This window comes from Sinohyriopsis cumingii, chromosome 19 (assembly GCF_028554795.1).
Source record: "Sinohyriopsis cumingii isolate HCF-2022 chromosome 19, ASM2855479v2, whole genome shotgun sequence".
Taxonomy (NCBI): domain Eukaryota; kingdom Metazoa; phylum Mollusca; class Bivalvia; order Unionida; family Unionidae; genus Sinohyriopsis; species Sinohyriopsis cumingii.
This window is the reverse complement of record NC_142979.1, coordinates 19,654,891-19,680,924: the sequence shown is the minus strand read 5'-3', so window position 1 is coordinate 19,680,924 and position 26,034 is coordinate 19,654,891. Positions and strand designations below refer to the sequence as shown.

General features: G+C 36.1%; 1 protein-coding gene across 1 annotated transcript in view; it reads left to right on the top strand.

The window, feature by feature from the left end:
* Positions 1–26,034, top strand: part of LOC149775233 (G protein-coupled receptor 161-like) — a 118,643-nt gene that overhangs the window by 36,021 nt on the left and 56,588 nt on the right. The window lies entirely within an intron of this gene.

Genomic DNA, 26,034 nt, shown 5'->3' with positions numbered 1-26,034 from the left:
ATTTAAAAAACATCAGTATGGCTATTTTTATGTACACTAAGTACTAATATTAGACAGATATGTTAGGAAATTTAACAGACTCGTTAGATTTGAACTAATTGCACAGATGGTTAACACATTATTGGTACTTATTATTGTCGATTAGCAAAAAACGGGACTTGATTTGAAATAAGTACGGGCTAGCGTTTTGGTGAGTACTTAACATCCATGGCTGTCTTGCTGAGCACCTTTTTTCCTCCTTTACCACGCTCGGACATAAAAAATGAGTGTGTGGTGAGACAATTCCCACTCATGTGTAAAGCCTTTCAGTCAGGTTGTTAAGGACTAGTTAGTCCTACACCTGAGTGGCTAAATTTAAAAATAGTCTGTGAGTACATAAAAGCCTGGGGGATGAGGCTCTCTTTCCTTCCCCAGGAGTAATTAAAAATCACGCGGTGCGTTATTAAACCAGTGATACATGCTCCATTAGAGCGAAAATCACTTTAATTCAAGTAAGCAAGCAAGCAAGTTCGGGTACCGTCTCTAGCACTCTTGATGACACCAACTGTCTGGGTCATTTTCTTTCTTGCAAGCCCCTATGTTCCACTTCTGTTTGTGATAATAACTTGTGATACTTCACATTTCCTAAAGTGGAAATCTTTACAAGCCGTACAAAATACAAAACTTATATGACTTTGGCTTTTGACACTTGCACAGACTCTTCACTTTATAAGTGTCACGAGAAAATTGTATATCCAAGTTTTACCATTTTCAAAAACACGCACACACTTGCAGCTTGACCAGAAATATGTACATCTTGTTTTGTGGATAAGTCACAGACAAGTCCAAGCATATGTAGGTGGTTATGAACGTTACGAATATCCCCTCATTTTTTCAGAAATATCAAAGCTTGTATGTGCATTTTCCCTTTTCCACTCTATATTAGTGCTTAGATTTGTTCCAAAAAAAAAAAAAAGAAAAAAAAGGAAACGAAATAATTTTGAAGAAAAAAAAAACAACTGAATTTTGAATTCAGGTTTCTCTCTGTTTATAATTTTTTTCAAGCTGATGGTGCATGGCAGAGTACATTCGCCTACCTTTCCTTTGTTAAATTCGGTTTGATTGGTTAGTTATCGTTAATCTTTAATTTTTTTCATGCATTTCTTTTTGATAGAAGATTTAAGGCTTTCTATTGTTGTAACGGTATTTATGTTGTTTAGTCTGTTGATGAAATTATCTATAGCAAAGTGCTTAAGATTTTTCAGCTTTTTTATTATTTCAAGCCCTACAAAAGGAGACCAAGTTTGTCTTCAAAGACGATTGAAACTCTAAATTACACGGGCGTGAAGGAAAAAACATCGTTGTGTTTAATCTAATCATGCTTGCCGTATCTCTTTGTGTTTTAGAGGTCATATTTCTTCTTAAGTAAATACACGCATCAATAGAGAGACAGATTGGGTCATCATCCTTGAGTTTCACTGTACTTTCGGTTCTTTACTTCATACAAACCCCAAATTTATTAGTTTGAAAAAAAAAGATAACATGCCCCTCAATACTGTAACACGTCTGTTCTGACTCTACCGATGTGAGTGTGAGTGTTTATGTCAAAATGTTTAAGTGAGATATAAAGAAATGGCCAGCTTGAAAACGCGAACCATTACTGTGACGCTCAGTAGTTTGATGTGGTAAGAGGAAATGGTACAACACACACACACAAAGAGGGCTTGTAAGTTCACATTTCAGTGTCTGCACTGTAATGGTAACAACGCAAGAACATAGGGATTATTATGCCACACAGTCCTAGAACAAAACAATGCATCACCCGTTGTAAGCCATTTCATTGGCTATACTTATTTTCTTACCGCGTTCGCTTCGAATTGACTTGAGTAGCTATTCAGACAGTGACGAGAATGGCCATGCTTTACTGGGTCTATCCTATAGGCGATTTATATAAAAAAAATATTTTTAAAAATTAAACTAATGCACGAACAATCGTAGCATGGGCGATCCCATGAAAATTGTGTCCGTCTTATTGCAAAATACATCAACATTTAATTTAACCGTGCAGATCGCTAGAACAAACCTCTGATAATACACATTTTGAAAAGTGTTGTGTGACACGGATCGCCATTGTCGTTTGGTGTCTGCTTTCTTCTTCGAAAAGAGATCGTTTCGTCTTGACTATAAAAATTTAATTTGACTAAGTTTTACGCACTACTTGAACTCATACATTTACGTTGTAGGTGTAAGCCGTCGTTCTCAGTTTTTCTGGAAGTTCGTTTTTGCGTTTCTCAGATGTGATACTATTTTTTATGGACCGAACGAAATTTCTTTTGTCGTGAATCAGGACTCGTGGTTTTGTGGCATATTGGAGAGCATTGATTAAAGCCCAGTTATGTCGTCTTCGAAATCGCTGACACGGATTTGAACTAACACTTCAGGTTTTGTGTGAGGCGATACGGTACATCATTGCCTTTTACTTCATCAATGAAATCGTTTCATCTTATTGCAAAATTACATTTGACTAGGTTACATACGCGGCAGGTCTCTGTATATAAGGAGAGTGTCTTAGCGTCAGAGTATTCATTCCGCTCTCAAACGATCAAGAAGATGGAAGAGTCAGCACAGATCGACCTGCTGGTCAAATATTTGCTAAAAGTCATACGAAAGCATAATTCACATGCGAAAGTGGCAACAAAACTTACTCTTTTGGTCGTTGATTTGATGAGAGTCAAACGAAAGTGTGTAAGTGCTAATGAAGTTTGCTATATCTGCAAAGGTAAATGGGTATTTATCTCCAGAATACCTGCTTCGTCTAAGAAAGAGAGACAAAAGTCAAGATACCTAATATCGTTGTCAGGAGAAAGGACACTGGAATTCAGAGTGCCCTACGAGAAAAGAGAAGAAACAAAAACAAGACGAAACAGAGAAGAGGGATTCAGAAGAAGAAGAAATTGAAGATGATGAAGAACTTGTGCCAGTAAAGACATGGAAATGGAAAAAATTGACAAGGTGAGCCGATGCGTTGGCCCTGATGTGAAATTTCATACTACCTTCTAAAAGAGAATAGACCAGAAAGAAAACGTAAGTGTCTCTTGGTCTTGACATTGTATAATAAGGATGGCGTGTTTTGGTTTTTACTCACACTTTATGAAATTGTGCTCTTTCACCTCTCTCTATCCCTCTGGATCATGTTTTAGTTAGAATTGAAATGGAAGGATGTTTTCCTTCACGCACGCTCTTTAGGCATGCAAGTCGGTAAACAATAGTCAGTCTATTCATCCATCATTTTGTGTCTTGATGTTTCCTAAATCACACACTGATGCCATAAAATAACGGGTTAAATGGGTTTTGTAGTGTTGGGAGTGGGGGTGGGGAGGGGTGGGGTGTAGGTGTTTGGCAGAGTTGGTCATTGCAGGTGAGGGCTTAGGTGCTTTCAAAAAACTTTTTCTTCTTCACTCTGTGTTGATAGTATATTTGGGGTTTGTATGCGTTCGCGTACGTTTGTGTGGATAGTTTATTTGGGGTTTGCATTATCTCCCTTCTGTGTTGATAGTATATTTGGGGTTTGTTTTTTCCTCTTCCCTCTGTGTGTGTGTGTGTGTGTGTGTGTGTGTGTGTGAGTGTCTGCGCGCGTATGTTGTGTGTGTGTGTGTGTGTGTATGTGTATTGGTCTCTGTTTGTCCCTATAAAACTCACTTTATCCCTATCAGATACACTCTACCTACCTACCTACAGTAGCGCGTATTCAGGTCAGCCACTTGCAACACTGTTGCCATTTATCCCCTAGTGTTCAGTACAGTGACGTCACTGACGCTGGAAATTTTGAGACTATAAATATCGACTTGGGGATTTCCACATTTTGTAGCTATACATATATACTAGAATTCATAAACAGGAACGTCACTCAAGCTGAGGCTATAAAAAGATAGTGGGATTTTCCAAAGGAAAAACCCACAAGTTGGAGCTATAAATAGATAGTGGGATTTCATAGGAATTTCAGCTGATTATAGATACGTAGGTATTTATCGACGATCGTCACAAAAGTTGATATTGTAAGTAGTTACTAATTTTATCTATTTTATAGTGTGTGTGTTTATGTGTGTGTGTGTGAGTATGTCTGCGCGCGTACGTTGTGTGTTTCTGTGTGTGTGTGTGTGTGTGTGTGAGTATGTGTGTGTGTGTGAGTATGTCGGCGCGCGTACGTTGTGTGTGTGTGTGTGTGTGTGTGTTTGTGTGTTTGTGTGTGTGTGTGTGTGTGTGTACGTTGTGTGTGTCTATTGGTCTCTGTTTGTCCGTGTAAAACTCACTTTATCCCTATCAGATACACTCTACCTACCTACCTACAGTAGCGCGTATTCAGGTCAGCCACTTGCAACACTGTTGATATTTTATCCCTAGTGTTCAGTACAGTGACGTCACTGACGCTGGAAATTTTGAGACTATAAATATCGACTTGGGGATTTCCACATTTTGTAGCTATACATATATACTAGAATTCATAAACAGGAACGTCACTCAAGCTGAGGCTATAAAAAGATAGTGGGATTTTCCAAAGGAAAAACCCACAAGTTGGAGCTATAAATAGATAGTGGGATTTCATAGGAATTTCAGCTGATTATAGATACATAGGTATTTATCGACGATCGTCACAAAAGTTGATATTGTAAGTAGTTACTAATTTTATCCATTTTAGTCTAAACCATTGTAACTTAATTTTCGGGGATATGTTTATTTTCCTTTAAATTCTGGGACAATTTCGTCATTTTAGCGTTACTTTTAGTCACATCCATTTTGTCGTTGAGCATTTCCTTGATTATAGCTATTTATAGCATCATTACAATTATGCAAATTTGTGAACACCCCAGCAAGATTTCAGGTCTTGGTAATGCTTTATATATAAATCTCACGCTTGTACTAGTGTATGTATGTTTCTGTCTCTGTTGTGTTTGACCCTCTACCATCATTGTCCCTAGACAATCCCACCATGTTCAAATTCCCCTTGACGCTATACAGACCCACCATGTTCAATTTCCATATGTTAAATTCCCCTAGTCCCTAGACAGACCCAAACTCTATTCCCCATGTTAAATTCCCCTTGTACGTAGAGTGACCCACGATTTTTCTCCATGTTAAATTTCCCTTGTACGTAGAGTGGCCCAGGGGTCTCTGTAATGCTAATTCCCATTGTACGTAGGGTGGCCCCTTTCACTACTTACATAGACCCTATACAGACCCAGGGTGATTAATGTTAAATTTACATAGACCCTATACAGACCCAGGTTAAGTCTGTAATGCTAATTCCCATAGACCCTATATCGACCCACGATTTTTCTCCATGTTAAATTTACATAGACCCTATATCGACCCAGGGGTGTTTTTAATGCTAATTCCCATAGACCCTATAGTGCCCCACTTCACTACTGGTAACAATGATCTGTCACTAACATTGATTTGGAAAGGACCGGAGGCAACCATGTTATGATAACATGCCGGCAATTTGAGGTCGTTCACTCGGTTCTATGACGAAAGTTGTTTTATCGGTATAGCAGAACGGCTAATTGCATTTCGCATAAATTTTGTAATTATATTTCCAAGAGAAAGCATATAATTCAAATGTCATGTTCAATTTGAGTTTGTTTATGTAATTGATTAAATTCTTATATTTCACAAACGGGGGCTCGTGTTGTTTATTCTATATCCTTGCTTAGATCTATGTTATTCCATCCATTAATTTCATATTTTATGCTATTAATTACTGGATTCGAGAAATAATACCGTGGTCGATCATCTCCTTGATAATGATACCAAAGCACCATAGCAGGTGGGTATCATATCACACACTCCGTAATAATTGACCGTTTTTGCTTGTTTTATTTCCGGAATTGACTATTCTGTCCAATACGAGGTTCCATATCAACACAACCGCTAGGTTCGGTGTCTCTCACTCGTTATTTTACTGAGTGTCGGTTAATACATTTTCGTACAGCTCTGGTAGAATCGGGGATAGAATAGTGCCTTTGTGGAACCTAGAAAAATACGCAATAGTCCCATGTTGAAAAAGGATTCAACCACCATGGGTTCCTCTTTCCGTAAATTATGAAAATCAACGAAAGGTTCTGTGTAGCCCTCAACGGTTAATATATTGACAGTGAAATATAATTGTGTATAATTCATACTTGTGTTAAATATTTCCAGTCAGTTTCTCCAGTCTATTTCAGTGAACGATACCACATTTGTAACAACATTCAGTAATTCATAGTTTTGAGTAAATTAATACATAGTACCCATAATTAACCTTTACATCCGTCCGCATTGCTATATTATTCAGTGATTATCCGTCCATCTGGGCTATTTAGGGAACTTGTAAATTTTTAATGATCTTTTTTTTTTTTTATAGCACAGTAGCTTGTTTTAGTCTGTGACAATCGGATTAATTATTTTTGTCAACTTAAATTACAAGTTTCACAATTTATAACCATTACCTAGAAAATAAAATTGTTGTGCTTTGTGATATTATCAATAGGGTTCATTTCACAATATATTCACACTACTTATAAACACTTCTTATAAATTATCATGATAATCAAACATCTAATCTAATATTGAAGGTAATGTCATTTACGCACATTTGCGACTCCAATTTCATTTCGTTAATTTTTGCTCATTACTGTTATTTTCGGTAATTAGTCATACCAACCTTAAGCCATACCCTTGCGGAGATCTCGAGTATGATCTATGTATCTTTGCTAGAAAATCGAAACAGCATAAAGAAAGGAAAAGACTTATATGCAGGTGACACAATTTTTTTAAATTATAGTTATTATAAAATATTTTACATAAAATATAAACAAGCGTCCCACTGTCCAGGGGTGAATATGTTAAAAGCTTTGCAGTAAATCAGAGTTGATTTCGAAAGCAATTTCGGTTATTAGGCATGTTCTACTTCAGCCAAACTCTTGAGAACCTTCGAAAAGTAAGAATGCCAACAGTTTTATGGCAAACCAGAGACTATTTCATAAACAAATATTAGTAGTTGAATGTAGCCCAACATGGACCAACGCAATCATGATACATTGGGATCGGTATTGTTCAGTGACGATCAGATGCGAATGGTTACCGTACTAGTGCAGTCTTGTGTGACATCAGCAAACATACCTCAGATTTAGATTTAACACTGATAACTGTTTTAACACTAACAGTAGATATGCTATCCACGAAAACATTTTCAGAATTTTAGGGGTTTGAGTCTACATTGCTTGATGAATGTTATGGGTTTCACGCCATTTTTCAGATAGGTCAGGGGTCTGCAACCAAGGAACGCGTGCCACGTCAAGAGTTTCTGTCTGGCACGAGAAGGGCAAGCAGAAATTTCGATTTTAACAGTGTTAATTCTTTTACTGGTGGCACGCGCTCGTTTTTTTTTTTTTTTTTTGTTGTTGTTGTTGTAATTAATCGGGGAAAAAGTGGCACGCTATACAAAATGCGTTGCCGACCCCTGTGATATGTATTCATAGCGGTCAGGAAGAACCCAGTAAAACGCAGAGAACCTCCCTCCCCATACCTACAGTGGACGAGCCCAAGACTGGAACCCACGCGGACAGAGGTGAGAAGTTAGTGATCTGTAAAGGCGAGCGCCTTAGACCACTGGGCTACCCGGGGCCCCTCAGAAAATTAAATCTCTTGAAGTAACTATATATCGCGGTCATGTCAAACAAATTTTAGTAGAGTACGTCATCTTCTTGGACAAGACATCGTCGCTTAAGAAATACTAGCAAAGGATCTGATAGTTGACAATCTCTCGTTCATATTAGCAGGGCCGTAGAGAGCGATCACGGGCCCTGGGGTAAGAAACACCCGGGGCTCTCATAATTCTTGTTTTAAAAAAAAAAATCTTAAAAATTAAAGTGTTGTTCGGCTCGGGCCCCCTTACGTGCATGGGCCCCGGGGATATATCCCCGGTTGTTCCCCCTCTTGTCGGCTCTGCATGTTAATGATAACACATATGCAAGTTTAAAAAAATAGTTTGTAGATATCCTCGATGACCCTCGATTCAAAGAATTAAACAGAACAGAACAGAAAATTTGTTGAGTAATTTAGGTCTCTGGCCCATAATACATAACATAATAAACAGGAATTACTACACAGTACGCCATAAACAGTATTGTACAGTACACTTGTTAACGTGTTGATATTGATACTTTTTATCAGCTCGTCATTTAGTTTGAAAGCAAAATAGATAAAGTTCTAAACAATTATAATAAGGCGTATAATCCGATAGCATATACAATTTGTAAATATATGCGCCGAAGGGTTGATAAATGCATCTCGTCAAAATATTTCCGTCTTAAATTGGCATAAAAAAGTACATATACATTACAATACCATACTCATCTTCTACATACCTGATATTTTTTTAAGCCATAGCTTGCGAACTCTTTGATCTCTTTCAATTTTAGTGTGTATTCCTTGTTCAACCATTAAATCACGTTCAGAACATTGAAAATATGCTTTAAAAAATTCGGGAAATGAAAGGTATATATAATGTTAAATATTTATCAGCTTCCAATAATGATTCATACTATGATAAACATATTTTGTAGAATCGCCTATCTTACCTGATCAGATCTGTAGTGAAGAATCATATAGACGATGTCTGAACAAAGCTAGGAAAGTGTTTCTTTTACCCACTTCTTGCGCTCGACATGCATTGACCACAAACTTTAGAAAATAAAACATTTTTTAACTTTTGGCCCTTGTGCTTTTGCCGGCAGTTGTCCCTGTCCCGGTGGGTTATCTATCATCAAAACATTAAAGAGTATGTTTACAGTAGGCAGTGGGGTCCCGGGTCGCTGAGTAGATCTAAGGCACTCGCCTAAGATCAGAGATAACTCACCTGTCTGCGTGTGTTCGAGTCTCGGGCTCGGCTAGCGTGGGTACGTTAGAAAGCTTGCCAGTTGCTTCCCGTCGACCTGTGTTTTTCCCGATTCACTGGCCGCCATGTAAAATGGCCTTAACACCCCAAAACAACTGCAACACAGTAAGCAGTCTCTCTCTCTCTCTCTCTCTCTCTCTGGCTGATAAAATTTGCGATTATGGTCATAACATAGGACACCAGACCATGCAGACCATGACCCCTAAGCGGTCGCTGTCAGATCTTAGAACAATGGTGATCTGATTTTAGTCAGATTGTAATTTTGTTATCATCGGTAATTATATCAGAGCAAGGGTGAACACCAGATTATATAGAATTGTATGTATGTATGTATGTATGTATGTATGTATGTATGCAGCAGTCCGAAATCCGTTTGTGCATTGAAAATTACTGCCGGTCACCTGTTCAAACAATTAAGAACACATGAAGTGGACTTCAGTCGTCGCGTCGCAAATGAAGAAATATTAAATCTCTTATCCACTCATTATTGTGATTACTGCCAGAACAGTTATGTGGGTTCATGGAACTTCAGACTTAATCTTTCTCCATCCCCTTCTCTCTCTCTCTCTCTCATCGTATGATTTTTTCTATACCAGAATAAACTGGGACAGATATTTTGCTCATGCGCTGGCTTTGATTTTTATTTGGATGTGAAACAATAGTGCCAGAATGGTATTGACCTTTTGAATACAGCACAGATCAGGGCATAGGCTGCATTTGAATGACTTTAACACACTTAGTCAGCTCAAGCAAATACGTCACAAATTAATCGTTTCCTTTTATTATATATTTCATAATGAGATATTGAAATTTATCAGTGAGTGAAAAATTATATCACCGCATTGCAATCTGGTGCATATGCGATACATGTATATGGTGAGGCCGATTGTCTTTTCTTATTAAAAAATAAGAAAGAAAAGAATCCATCGTTTTATTAGCGATGGGTGAACATAAAATAGAGAGTGTGTGTGTATGTATATATATATATATATATATATATATATGTGTGTGTGTGTGTGTGTGTGTGTGTGTTAGGCTGGCCAAGATTGGTTATTGGTTGATAATGCCTAGTTGTAACTGAACAAAATAGAGACAATGTTTTATTGACGGAATTTCAGTTCTATAACAGTCTTAAGGTTGGAACACTCATTACTGAAATTAGTACCTGACTCTTTGGTGCGGAATTGAAAGTACATGTTTCAAACACATGTAGGTCTAGAAAATGCCGCGGCTCATATCCTTCATATCCTTTCCTCTACGCAGAAGCTGACATCCAAGTTTCATCTGTACTGATAAATACAGGTTTGATGATGAGCACTCAGAAATTTAAAATGATTGAATTTTATAATATCATGGTGTTTGCATAGGTTTACTATTGGAACCAAATTAGTACCGCGAGTTCTATAGTACCACTGTTTACGTTATCTCATTCAACCTGATGATTGCTTTACTCTGAGAGATGGGAAACAGTCTGGTCATGGTCAAGGTTATTACCGACAGACGTCACTTTCTTCCGCTTTCTTTTCTTCTTTTAATTGAAGAACACACTAGTAGTATACTAAAAGTAATTCAATAAAATGATAAATATAAACTTATTTACAATGTGTTTCAGAGATGAGAGAGAATTTATTGGTAATCTGGTGCCCATATTATGTACTCTGACAATTTGTGTTCCAAGATTTTAGAGCAAAAGCGAAACTATGTATTAGCAATTCATTGGTTATGTGATAGGTCCAAAATTTATTAAGAACGATAATTAATTTGGCAACCAAGCGGCGACTTTACCATATTTTGGTAAGCCTCCTTGTGAACGTTATAATTATCGTGATAGAACTGTATAAACCCAGCATATAGCGAAGACATCACAGACCCACGCCAACGGTTTTGTTGAACGAGACTACAGCGTTTTTTTTATGGATTACATGAAATCTGGCAGACACATTTATCATCAGGATAACATATTGCTCTGTAATATTGTTACTGTAATTTTCGAGGGTTATGCGTCATTTTTATTTTAAAATCCAGTTAAAGAATTATTTAGCAAGATATACAAGCATACATTCTGCTGGTATTATGTCTTTATTCTACTTGCACCACTCATTCCAACGGCCAGGGTGGGGACATTTGTGTTCTATGGACAGATTTGTTGTTTTGGTACAAGTGCAGTCTCAGACCAGAAAACAGAGAACAGCACGCAGTTGAAATTTCTTCGAGAAAATATTTCCACTTTTATATGGTTTAATTTGGGCTATGATATCATGGACGATTACCGTCATCTGAACAGAAATATCATTCACGTGTTATTTCATAGTTGGTCATTTTCTGATCTTGGTTATTTGTTCGGTCACTATCAGTTGACAACATATCTGATATCTAGCCCAAAGTATCGAATCCGACATTCAGAATCGACTTGAAATTCTAGCATCTGATTGGTCAGTGGTTTGATCTATCAAACGTCAGAATTCTTTAAACTGTGTACGGGTTTGAGGCTACACAATTTCTTTATTTCTGGGGTCTTTTGACATATGTTAGAATATTCAGTTGACTTAGAAATACATTTAGTAGAAACGTCAAGGAAATGCATGGATTTTCTCTTAACTTTTAAAGAAAAATAATAGGAGACAGAAAGCTATGTTTTTTTCTGTAGATACACTAATTTTTATTATTGTAATTAAAAGGAATTTACAAAAAGCTTTAGATGTCAATTAAGCCTTCCGTAATTTTAATTGGAAGAAGCAAGGTTGTTAGTCATTTAATCAAGCTGATACGTATCTCCATAGTTACTGTATCTATGAATCGAATTATTGCTAAAAGAGAAAGCCGGATCTTTTCCTACACAGCCGGTGAAGGAATATCTTCGTTGACGGGTGTGCTAGGTTACACAGCTTGAATTATCCAGAGCTTCCTATTATCAGGCTGGTAAGGTCAAAAAGAAGGTTTTATTGTTTATTCTGGCGTTCTCTCCTCCTTTATGTCCAAGATTAAATCAGTATTTTGTTAATACCCCTCACCCCACCACCACAAAGAAAAATGTAATATTCACGAGCTCAGAAATAAGATAGTTTGAATGTGTCAGCCTAGTGTTTACTACCATTGCAAACTGAGCATCATGGATTACTACCCTTGAATGCTGAGCATCTTGGACTGCTACTCTTGCAAACTGAGCATCGTGGACTAGTAATCTTGCAAGTTGAGCATCCTGGACTACGACTCCTGCAAGCTGAGCATCCTGTGTTGGATTTTATCATCATAATGATTTCCAGTTTTGTAACTTTAGCTCAAACTCATGTTATACCCTTTGGAGAAATTTAAAGTAAAACTGAAAACTGGAAACTCAAATTTGCTCGAGGCAGAGTAAAGTTCAATAAAATTGGTAAACTGGACACTGTATTAAAAATCCGATGCTGTTAAATGTACTTGACTGTCTAATCCTTTGTTATGTGCGCAAATTCATATTGCGAGGAAATGTATGTATGTATGTATGTATGTATGTATGTATGTATGTATACATGTATGTATGTATTGATGGATGGATGGGTGTATGGATGGATGTATGTATGCATGTGTTTGTTATGTATGTATGCATATATGTGTTATGTATGTATGTATGTGTGTATGTATGTAGGTAGTTAGGTAGGTAGGTAGGTAGGCATTTATGTATGTATGTATGTATGTATGTATGTATGTGGTGTAACATTGGATTGACCTTGACACCTTGACTTTTAGAACACGGATGCACTTAAGCAAAGCATACAAAACCCTCGATTTTCGAAACGTCCCATGTTATATATTGAGGTACAAGTGTACAGAATTCAACGAAATTTGTTTAAGTGTGATGATGAGTACATTTACCTAACGATAACAACATATTGATAGCCATTCTTTCGTGCAGATGAATCGTTTGGCGCCTTTTATAGTCAGATGTTCGTGACTACTGGATATTAATAAAGCCTTCTAAAATTTATAGTTGGCTACTTTAAGTAACGTTTCTCGCAAGAAATTGCGTCGTTTCGTGAGCATCTAGCGAAAATATTATTTTCTTTTGTTCCCAGATGTCATCTTATTATAATTTCGTGCACGCTATGTCTAGGACATATGTTTTAAAAGGCACATATAATTTGGGGTTACATTATCCCATTCATATAATTCATTCTTACATGATCTGTCTGGTTCTGACTGGATGGAATTATGAGGTTTTGTGGCGCCACCTGTACTCAATAGATGCAAATGCGGGAGGGGGTTGTCCCCGTAGTAAATATAGCAGGTCTATACTAGAGTTAGATTATTCCGTCCCAGTTGTTCAGCTGGTAGAATTTCCGGTTCATAGTCCAAGATCGTGCATTTGACAAATGCCCAGTCCAGCCCACGCTGGCTGCCATGATGTGTCCTTGGAGAGGGCAATTAGCTCCCATTTCTTCCGTAAAATGGGGTTAAATCTCGCTTGTGCTAAAAAAAATCACCCTGAATTAGTCTTAAGCACACCATCTTTAGCACCTATTAAAATTGGGAAAATGCATTTTGTCCAACTAGAGTGCACCAGCTTCTGAAAGTGCATTGAATGAATTACCAAATGTATAAAATGTAAAACAAAGTTATGGGCTCTTTTTAAGGTACAATTTACCTCTGAAGTGAAAATCACTAAGTGGAGCTATCAGTTTTTTGAAAGGTACACATCTGAAGTAAGGCCATATTGTATACTCTATAACTCATATTTCACCCATCAATCATACACCAAAATGAAGGGAATTAAAGGTTCTTGGAACAATACCTAAGATATACAAGATCTTTTTAAAATAGCCAGTATAACCGTGAAGAAATCCGGGAAAATTCTTTTTCTTTAAAATTCTAACCTATGCAAAATACGAAACTGATGAACGCCACCTATACCAATTGTCCTATACCATGTATGAAAATTCTTATGTGTACTTTTATACCATAATTCGAAATGTACGTATTGATCTCGTATCGCTTGATAAATTGCCCTCAAACTTGGCATACGTTGCCGACTTGAGACAATGTGTGCATATTGCTCTATCGTCGTGTTGTGATGCGTGCTTCTAACGTTACGTCCCTTGTACGTGTTAAAGGTGTATACGATATACGATAACTGTGTGCAAGTCCCACATCTTTTGAAGACCTGCTGTGAAATTTCGCAGACTTTTTTTAACACGTGGCCAGGACTTTCGCTTGAAGTTATGCCCCGTTCGGCGTTAAAGCTAGATACTGTATTTAATGTTTATTGTGCGTGGGACTAGTTCCACGTCTTTTCTTGAAGTTCCCTGGAATTTGGCAGTCTTAATTAGCACATGGCCAGAATTGTTCTCTTGCCGCACTCTGATTTATGTTTTGAGTTATGCTCCATTTCGGCGTTAAAGATGGATGCAACATGTATATTTAATAATGACTGTGTGTGCAACTAGTTGCATAGCTTTTGATGAACTACCTGAACCTTGGCAGACGTTACAGATACGAGATCAATACGTACGTTTCTAGTTATGGTATAAACGTACAGCATATACTGTACATTAATACGTCTTGTGTTTGAATTTACATTCTTTCTGAAATTCTACTTTAACGCGTTTTGATATTTTTTAGATTGTGCCCCTTTATAGTACTAACTATTAAAAATATATACGATATATTATTGCTCTTTATGAGGGCGCGCACCCGTTATAACGTACTTTTGAGAGAGTGACTTGTCTAAGGTTAAGTTGTTTGCATTTGGAACATGCACATTGGAGAGAATATTGGCATACCGCTATGTTACTTTGATGCAATGTGGCTGACATTTCTTTAGATATTGTATTTATGGAAATTGTACATGATCTAAGCACACTGCTAACTAAAATGACTGCTCCTTTGTGCTAAAAAATCAGTTTGAATTAGTCTAAATTACACTATCTTTAGCACCTATTAAAATGGGGAAAACGATTTTTGCCAAACTAGATATTACCAGCTTCTGAAAGTGCAATGGATGAATTACCAAATGTATGAAATGTAAAACACGTTATCGGCTCTTTTCTTATTTTTACAATTTACCTCTGAAGTCAAGGCAGTGAAAATGACCACGTGGAGCTAGCAGTTTTTTGAAAGATGCACATCTGAAGTAAGGCCAAGCTGTTTAGTCTATAACCCATATTAGACCCATCACTCATACACCAAAATAAAGGGAATTAAAGGATCTTTGAACAATACCTAAGATATACAAGGTCTTATTTCAAATAGTCAGTATAACCAGGGAGTAAACCCGGGAAAATTATTTTTCCTTAAATTTTATGCAAAATACGAAACTGTAGAGCTCCACCTTTGTTGACCTGCCGCAAAAAGTTAAATAATTACCGCAAAACGTTGAGTGATTGCCGCAAAACAATTAATGAATTACCTTGAAACTTGTAATTCATTATTGGCATGAGGTCAATAAATTTTTTTGTTTCCGATGAATTCAAGCCAAATTTGGTGTTAGGGTTTACACAAGAAAGATCTGGTCAAAATTCAACATTTTCCGGCAAAATTGTAAAGAGTTTATAACTCTTCATCTTCTTTGAACTTTGCCCTTTAGTTTCATTTACGTTTAATAACATTTTTATGACTGCATGAATTGACAGTAAATTTTTATCTGATGCTTCACATTTATAAGTCCTTGGTCAAATTCGATTTATATCATATTTGTTTTAATGTCAAGAAGTTACATCCCTGTCTGAGTTGGAACTTTCGATATCACTTTTGTTCCCGCTCAATAACTTTCGAAGGATTTCATGGAATGAAATTAAATCTGGTATAAGTTTTTATATTCATTTATATGAAAAAAATATGATTTTGCTTAAATCTGACGCTATATAACACTGCCTTTACACGATTAATGAATTATACTCATATATCATGGTCGGTATATATTTTGGTAGGTATATTTATATATATTATGGTCGGTATACTTGTATATTATGGTCGGTATACTTATATACTATGGTCGGTATACTTATATATTATGACCGGTATACTTATACACTATGGTCGGTATACTTATATATTATGGTCGGTATACTTATATAATATGGTCTGTATCGGTATACTTATACACTATGGTCGGTAGACTTATATATTATGAACGGTATATTTATATACTTTCGTCGGTATACTTATATATTATGGTCAGTATACTTATATACTATGGTCGGTATACTTATATACTCTCGTCGGTATACTTATATACTATGGTCGGTATACTTATACACTATGGTCGGTAGACTTATATGATATGGTCGGTATACTTATATACTATCGTCGGTATATTTATATACTATGGTCGGTATAGTTGTATATTATGGTCGGTATACTTATATATTATCGTCGGTATATTTATATACTATGGTCGGTATACTTATATACTGTGGTCGGTATACTTATATGCTATGGTCGGCATACTTATATACTATCGTCGGTATATTTATATACTATGGTCGGTATACTATATGCTGTGGTCGGTATACTATATGCTGTGGTCGGTATACTTATATGCTATGGTCGGTATACTTATATACTATGGTCGGTATATTTATATACTATGGTCGGTATATTTATATACTATGGTCGGTAGACTTATATATTATGGTCGGTATACTTATTTACTATGGTCGGTATACTTATACACTATTGTCGGTATATTTATATACTATGGTTGGTATACTTATATACTATCGTGGGTATATTTATATACTATGGTCAGTATATTTATATACTATGGTCGGTAGACTTATATACTGTGGTCGGTATATTTATGTACTGTGGTCGGTATACTTATATACTGTGGTCGGTATACTTATATGCTATGGTCGGTATACTTATATACTATCGTCGGTATATTTATATACTATGGTCGGTATATTTATATACTATGGTCGGTATACTTATATACTGTGGTCGGTATACTTATATGCTATGGTCGGTATACTTATATACTATCGTCGGTATATTTATATACTATGGTCGGTATACTTATATGCTATGGTCGGTATACTTATATACTATCGTTGGTATATTTATATACTATGGTCGGCATATTTATCTACTATGGTCGGTATATTTATATACTGTGGTCGGTAGATTTATATATTATGGTCGGTATACTTATATACTATGGTCGGTATACTTATACACTATTGTCGGTATATTTATATACTATGGTTGGTATACTTATATACTATCGTCGGTATATTTATATACTATGGTCGGTATATTTATATACTATGGTCGGTATACTTATATACTTACTTACTTAATTTAGATTTAAGTGGTTTTCGCACATCCATACATGTACCACTGTTTTATGCCTGCACAGCAGGTGTTTAATTACTCCTGGGGAAACGAAATCGAGACACTTCCCCTAGGCTTTTATGTGCTCTAGGAGCACTGTTTAATTGAAGCCGTCAGGCAGTGGAACTAAGATTAGTCCCTAACTGTCTGAATGGAGGGCTTGAAGGCGAGTGGGAATAGTCCCAGCACACACTTAACCCATTCAGTTGCTACTACCAAGCTGCATTTAAGTATATATGAGTGGGAATGGATCCATCACACACTCATATGTTGGTACTGAATTTTCAGTGGTATTAAGGGCGTGCACTGCACGCTATTTGTTTTTGATGTCTGTCCGTGGCAAGTGAAGAGAGGGTGAAAAGGCGGATCCAAGGTCACAGGTCGTGGCTACTAGACTTCAGGGTATTGGGTCTAACTTATCGTCCTACGCAATTTTGAAAAAACTCGGTGCTGTTTGGAGTTAGAATTTTGCTTAGGAGAAGGTATCTTAGGTGACAGTTTTTAGTAAAGTTTGCCACCTTGTGTGGTTGGTCCTGATGGTCTTGGACTTTTGAGACAACCTTATATGTAGGATTCGGTTTTTAGATCTTACGTGTCTAAATTATAGTTGTTTTTTGGGTTTTTTTTGCAACCTTGCGCTGCTGGGCCGGGTCGTCATTGGTACTTTAGACCACCTGATGGATGCTAATTTTGAGATCTTTCTTTCCTAAAGTTTTTTTTTTTTTTTGTTCGCCACCTTGTGCGGCGGGCCCTGATGGTCTTGGGTGTTGGACAACCTTATATACTCAAATTCTGGGGGCCTAGAATTTCTCATGGTGTAGATATTACTGTCATCTTCGGCTAGAGTGTTAGATTCTCAGAGGTATTAATAGTGTTACGTGCATGCTAGGTTGTCATCTATAGATCAGAGAAATGGGAAAAGGATGGGTTAGATTGAATATATAAGAGAGAAGTAGCTATAAGATTTTTAAAAAAATAATAAAACGAAACATTTTTTTTATACAAAAGATCCCTTTTTATTTTATTTTTTTCTTCTTTTTCCCCGCCCCCCCCCACCACCTTATTACTTCTGTTCATAGCTGTCTTATTTGTCAGATGTTATTTTATGTGGTTAGATTTGTTTGGTGTTTTTTTATTATTTCAGGCTAAGTCTGTTTGGTTAAGACAGATATCTTTGCCGAATACTCGGGTCGCTAAGACGTGTTAAAGACATCTGATCTTATTTTTATACCCTAAATTTAAGTTTTTTAGCCTGTATACTAGTTATGTGATGTTTATTTTCAGGTTAAATCTACTTGGATAAGACAGACATCTTTGCAGAATACTCGGCTCGCTAAGACTTGTCAAAGACATCTGATCTTATTGTTCCTTACATTTAGTTTGTTATCCTGTCTCCTAATTATAAATAATTGAATTATGGAATTTTAGTCTTATATTTTGTTTTGTAACCCATATTCATGTATACAGTTAATTATATTTATATATGTGAGATTGAGGTTAGGGTTGCTATTCATTCAAAATTCTAGGTACGTTTCCGAGGATCCAATCTTATTTAGCTCCATTTTTAGTTACGTTCTTTCTTTCTTTAGTTTGTGGCAAGTGATGGATATATGTGTTAGGTCTTCTGGAACCCGGTAGTGGTAGCAGTTTGGGTTGTGTGGTTTAGGTCCTATGTATTGCCCAAAGCTGCCGGCCAATTTGGTTTGTCATGTGTAAATTCTGTTTATCATCGTTTGATCGTTATTGTTAACTTTTGATGGTTTTCTAGATCTATTGACATTTTTCATGATGGAGTATATTTTTCTGCCTGTAGTATTGTGGTTCCAGTTTACAGATATTTATATACTATCCTCGGTATATTTATATACTATGGTCGTATACTTATATACTATCGTCGGTATACTTATATACTATGGTGGGTATACTTATATACTATGGTCGGTATACTTGCACATTATGGTCGGTATACTTATATATTATGGTCGGTATACTTATATACTGTGGTCGGTATACTTATACAGTATATTATGGTCGGTATACTTATATACTATCGTCGGTATACTTATCTGCTATGGTCGGTATACTTATATATTATCGTCGGTATACTTATATACTATCGTCGGTATACTTACATACTATGGTCGGTATACCTATATACTATGGTCGGTATAATTATATACTATGGTCGGTAGGTAATATTAAACTTTGAAAACCATGCATGGTCTTATAAGGTGTCTTATCTCAAAATTAAATGCACAGTTTATATTTTCGTTCGATACTTTGCTTTCTGGTTTTGCAAATGTTTATTTATTTATTTATTTATTTATTTCCATAACGACCCATTTCATTGTGGTTCCTAGCAGACGACTGTAAGCCTTAGCATTCACACGTTTCCTAGTGCTAAGCACGAATTGAAAGCTGGTCCAACCTAATGCGACAAAAAAATCTTACACTTTTTAACAATCATACCGAGACAAAAAATGCTACTATAAAAGTAAGGATTTGTTTTTTGCCTCTTCATCTTATTTGTGTTTTGCAATATTTTATTGAAATTCAAACAATTTATCATTAGTGTTTCATCATACGTTCGTGCATATCTCCTAAACATGTCTAGACAACCCCTAATATATTCGAGTTTACATTATCTGCATGATTTAATTGTCCAGCACTGTCACGGATAATAGCGCCATTAAGACAAAATGTTGATTTATACAAAACGATAAGAGCTACACCATTTGTAGTAGCCTCGGTAATGATCGCTTTCACACTTTTCCTGTTCTGGGTCACTGTGCTGTGTCCATGGTTACTTCGTCGGAAATGAGATAGGCATGAGACTTCTTTAATCCGCAAGATAGAACATGTCACATTTTCATGCACCGGATCATATAACATACATTGTTTTATTAGATTGGTATTGACACAGCATTTATTTTTCATTTTCAAATTTATTTCATGTTGAGTTATATTATTATATTTGCTGCGATGTGAATTTAGTAAATAATTCAGTTATCTTTTTACAAAATCGTGTTTTCCTGTTATTGACTTTCAGAACTAATTCAGTTTTCATATCTATTATTCAAAGTCATTGTTATTTTGGCATGGACAACATTGCTTATTGGTTGCCTAATTCGCAAAATTCTAATAATTATAACCCTAACCCGGCGTGACACGTAACTAGTAAGATTGACATATGAGCTAGGCTCCCAATACATTGCGGACTGCGAGGGATTGGATCTGCTGTGTGTGTGGCTTGAATTGAATTTTAATTAGAGTCCGTTCGATAAAGGTCCGACAGATATGTCAATGTATGGTTAGGTGTAGGCAGTGACAGGGTTGAGACAAACCAGAGCAACATAAAATTAGGAAACATGTGCCAATTAAAACAGGTGTCATACAATTATATTTTACATACCAATTATTAATAATTTCGGACTGGACAGGATTATTCTGACTTCGAGTGGAATGATAAAATGTTTTGGCGGTTAGAGTAGGAATCCCGAGTGGCTAAGCTAAATGAGGGGTGCGTGCGCGCGCGCACGTGTGTGTGTGTGTTTGTGTCCCCCAATTCCGTATTCAGGCTTTGATAAATTCCCCTCGCCATATTAGTCAGTACGAGTTTATCTGCCGAAAGGGGAAGCTGGCACCGATATCAGTAGAAAGTACTCTTGTCATTAAATAAATCATCATGGGACAAGGGGGTCTCGAAATTTGTGAGACCCGAAACCAGAGAAGAGACAGAGATAACCCCCTGATGATAAGTGAGCGAAGACTCGGAAAGGCACGGTGTTATTTTCTCAACTGCATACAATATGTGTTCACGGATGTTAGATTGTAGGTATTTGTTGAATTTATTCATTTTAAATTCATGCTTCAAGTTTTCCTTTAGTTCAGAAAATAATCGCGAATGTTATATGATTCGTTGGTATCAATGAATTCGGAGTAAGATGTTTTGTATGTAACAGAAATAATGTATCGTAAAGATTTAATGTATTTCTTCTGATACGAATTGTGAGAAGCAAAGTGTCTGTCTTAAATCATCTGTATCATGTATGCTGAGAATTGGTTTTTCTATGTCTGAAATATACCTCAATGAATCGCTAATTTGCAAAGTAACCAAGTTAGGACAAGGAGTGAAGTCAATTAGGTCGTTGTGTAATTCAGTTGTGAATTCTTTTCAACCGAGAATCAAGGGTGTAAGCATTAGGAGCATGTCTCAACAGGCATAGTTCAGTTGGTAATTTATAGCAACAGCGGGTTAGTAATAGCTACATGTCAGGTCTAAGTATGTCATAGTTTCAATCAGGAGTGCGAAGAGCAGCTAGAAGAGACATTCATTTTCTGATAATAGGGTTAGTGTGTATCAGGTGGCAGACTGTCCCTAGCTTAGTTCGTTCTGTTGAATTGCGATAGACGATATCTCACCAAAAAGTGTGGGAAGATTGTTTAATCCCATAAGAAGAACAAACCTGACACGTAGTTAGGTCGGGAAATATGTTTCCCTTTTAAAGGAAAAATAGCTCCATACTGTATTGCACAGTGGGAAAAGAGCACAGTCTGCAACCAAGACGGCTGATGACCCGAAGATGCCAGAGAGAGAGAGAGAGAGAGAGAGAGAGAGAGAAATACGACAACGCTGACCTGTCACAAATAGTGATTGGGAAAGACCAGAAGCAACAAGGTGATGCTGACATGCCGGCAATTTGAGTTCAATCAGTCGCTCGATTATATGATGAAATTTGTTATATCAGTATAACAGAACGGCTATTTGAATTTCGCATAAATTTTGTAACTCTGTTTGAGAAAGTGAATTATTCCCATGCCATGTTCAGTTTGATTTTGTTTATGTATGTGATTGAATTTTAATCTTTTACGTACGGGTCCTCATCTTGTTCTATTCTATATTTCTGCTCAGATCTTTGTTATTCCATGCATTAATTTCAACTTATTAAAAAGTTTTATTATTTATTTGATCCGACCAGTAACACCGGGGTCAAAATCAGCCGTAAAATAATATCGTTCTTTATATGTTGCAAGACTTTTATATTTGTTCCGTGATTTACATCCGATGATTCTTAGTCGTGAGGGACTATTCAATAGTATTTCCTCTAGTTCCTTTAGTAAATTCAGAGATGAACTCGGCGAAGCGTAAGGATAAAACTACTATGGTGTTATGTGATTCGTCTTTTAAATTACCATTATATTATTTTTTTCAATCATGTCAGTCATCCACAAAAGATATTTGTCCTGTCCATATGGTATCAAAAATGATTAACTCTTACATTTATGTCAAGCACTTACTACTACTACTACTACTACTACTACTACTAATAATAATAATAATAATAATAATAATAATAATAATAATAGTAATAATGATAATACAAAACAATGATTGTCTTAATAATGATATTACTAAATTGTATTATTATTATTATTATTGTTGTTGTTGTCTTCATCGTCATGAACGTATTTAACTCGTGATTACGTACATGCTATGATACAAGTTGATGAGTTCAATATTTCTCAATTAACAGCTGCAGAAGATGTTTCGCGTCAAGCAATCATACAGGTAGTATTGATTTTTGTTCCTCACCAATTCCGTAAATCGGTTTATCTTTTCTTTGAAACTTTCATCAAGTCTATCTCTTAAATCTGCTTCCGTGAAATTTCCTTTTTCGTTTTAAACTCCGTGTTGAGTGATGTAATTTATCAGTGATCGTTGCTCTTTTAGGATTCATTTGGCACCAACTTATCTTGTCAGTGAAAGAAAATTGTGATGCTAAGAATTGTGTAAGAGCATTTCTATTCTTTCCATACAGATTAATCAGATATGATTTACACCTAAACCATTTTCCATTTGTTTTGTTTATTTTTGTGCCATATTGTGGAGATCGAACCCGTACTTCGCAAAATAAATTTGTTCTGTTGATAGCAGATACCCTCTGTGATTATTTTGCCCTTGATGTATTATGCCCTTGATGTATTATGCCCTTGTTTCTATAGCTGTATAGTATTCTCGAGTCATTCGTCCAACCGTTCTTCATTTCGATACACAATCTCTTTAGAGCAACTAGTCCCGCAGTTTAGACAAATTAGTTTGAAGCTTGGTAGATACTATGATCATAACGTTTTATTGGTTGACTCTTTTGCGTGATACAATCTCGTTGGCGATTTTTTTTAATGGATTGCAATGAAACATGAAAATAGTATGATCATCATCTATACAATGCGCATGTCGATAAATCACGCTTTTATCTAAAATTTACGTTAACGCTATTGCTCTTGTTTTGTAGCTTCGTGCAGTGTATGGCACAATCTCGGTAGCGCAACTGTACTACTCTTACGCCATCGCGTTTGATTGTACCCCTCTACCGATTTTGAAAACAGAAGTCATGAAGGTACATGTATAAAAATGCACAAAACTTAGTCAATTCATTCACTGATTTATAAGTTATAACCTGATTGTTTGCAGGGTGTCCCAAACAGTCAACTTGTTGGCGTTTCGAATCAAACGGGAGCTTCTTTACCGACACGGTCGCCATATTTGCTTGGGCTATTTTCAAGCAACAGATGTGACACAGTTCACCGTCTTTTAAAATTTAAATAATTTCGTGAATTTTGAATTTACATCTCTTTGAACACATGTATAAAAGAGTGTCTGTTATTTCTTTGTTCAACTGATTTAGAAATATTAAAACTAGACGATGCAAATAACGGACGAAAACGACGGATTTATACTGAAATAGGCTATTCTAGAAATCAGAACATGACATCAAGCAGTCTGCTTCTTTGCACGGGTAGCTTCCGTTCCCTTTGAAACGCCAATAATTTGACCATTTTAGGGACCCCTTGGCGCCTATCGGGTTAGAAATTGTAAATCAATAAATTAAATGACTAGGTTTTACATTTTTTTTATATCCATTATGCTTTTCTTTTTTAAAATCTTTTTTTTTTTTGGTGGGGGGTGAGCATGCTAATACTATATTAGCATAGTTTTTGATGGAATGCCACGAATCTTGGTACTTATTATAACCACCATAAGACAATGCATTTATCGATAAGTCTTTGCACTCATGTGATTTTGTTAAAAGATTTCTTGTCCTTTTTCGCCTGAAGTTTAGTGCAATGTATGACATCATTCTGTGAATGAAAACTACTCTGGCAGTTTTCTACTGCACTGTTGTGAAACATATACTCTTGTAGTTTTACTACACTGTTGTGAAAGATGTACTCTTGCAGATTTTACTACACTTCTGAAATCTGTACTCGTGCTGTTTTTACTTCACTACCGATTAACACGTACTCTTGCAGTTTTGACTACGCTGTTGTGAACAAAAAATACATTTTGATTGTCATCAGAAGATATGCATGTTTACCAATCATTCTGCTAGCACAATTTTCAGAAGTGTTGCGCGATATTTTAAACTACAGATTCATATCCATCATGGAGTATGGGTGGGATGCTGGGATATATTTCCGTGAGTAAGTTGTGCACCAATCATATAGTTATGTTATTAGGTAGTCGTCGTCGTCGTCGCTTCAGTTGTTACTGCAATATACATGATCAGTAAAAGACTTGAACGTATTAAAGGTTCGCTTAACAATGTTATTATTACCTTTTGAAAAATTAAAATGAAAATATATCAATCTCAGATAAGTGTTTAATTGCAGGAAAAAACCTACTGACCAAAAATGAAAAGGTCCACGATTCAGAAATTTAATTTTTAAAAGTGAAATTCAGGCTATTCTTCACAACCATCTTAAAACAGTTGTTGTGCGCTTCAGTCCTTTCACTTGTTCTCGCACGTCTCTCCGTCCTGGCCATAGTCACAACTATCATTACTCCAGTTTATCACGAACATTTGGCGATGATGATCTAGTCTCAAAACTCCGAAATTTCAGTCCAATACCTCATCTTTGCGACCGCTCCGGTGGCATCAGTGGTTAGAGCGTCCGCTTCACAGCGTAAGTACTATAGATATATTTATATCACATAAAAATACATATATTTGCCATTTGAACGGAGTTAGATTGACGAGAGGCAACTGTGTATTAACATGGTGAATGAACTCACATTCCTGCCGAGTGTTTCAGCTACAAAATGTAGTTCCGTCTTTTTGTGCCTATTCACAATCACCTTTTCATATTGATAAGTTGATTGTTTTCATTTTTTGCGCTTCTATTTTTATTTACATTGATTAAATCAGTTTAGTTACACGTATGATTTATACACGAAAGTTGGTTTTAATGAAGAAAGTAGAGCACTAGACTTTCAGACACATTGATTCTGGAATACTGAACGCTCATCAATGCATTGACGTACAGGCGCAAGGAAATTACAGTCTAAGTGAAACGACGAACTAACAAGAGATAATTAAAATTTTTAAATATATTTAAAATTGATCTAATTCATTATTCTGCTTTAATTAACATTATTACCGACCGTAAGTTTCTCTCTCTCTCTCTCTCTCTCTCTCTCTCTCTCTCTCTGTTTGACTTAATGTTTACCACCATTCTTCATAGGTTCATTGACCTTGTGGTATTACATAAGCGAAAATCCTCTATTCTCGTCTTTTCATGAACTTTCGCCCGTTTCTTGATACGATGGTCAACAGAGAGAGAGAGAGAGAGAGAGAGAGAGAGAGAGAGAGAGAGAATGTGTGTGTGTGTGTTTGACGGCCTTTGAATATTTTAATATTTAATTAATAATAATCGATTTTTAGAACCTTATAATAGGTTTAAGAAACAACAACATCATCAAAGCCTTAAATACATTACGTATGTAACCAAGACATTTACCTTACTGTGTC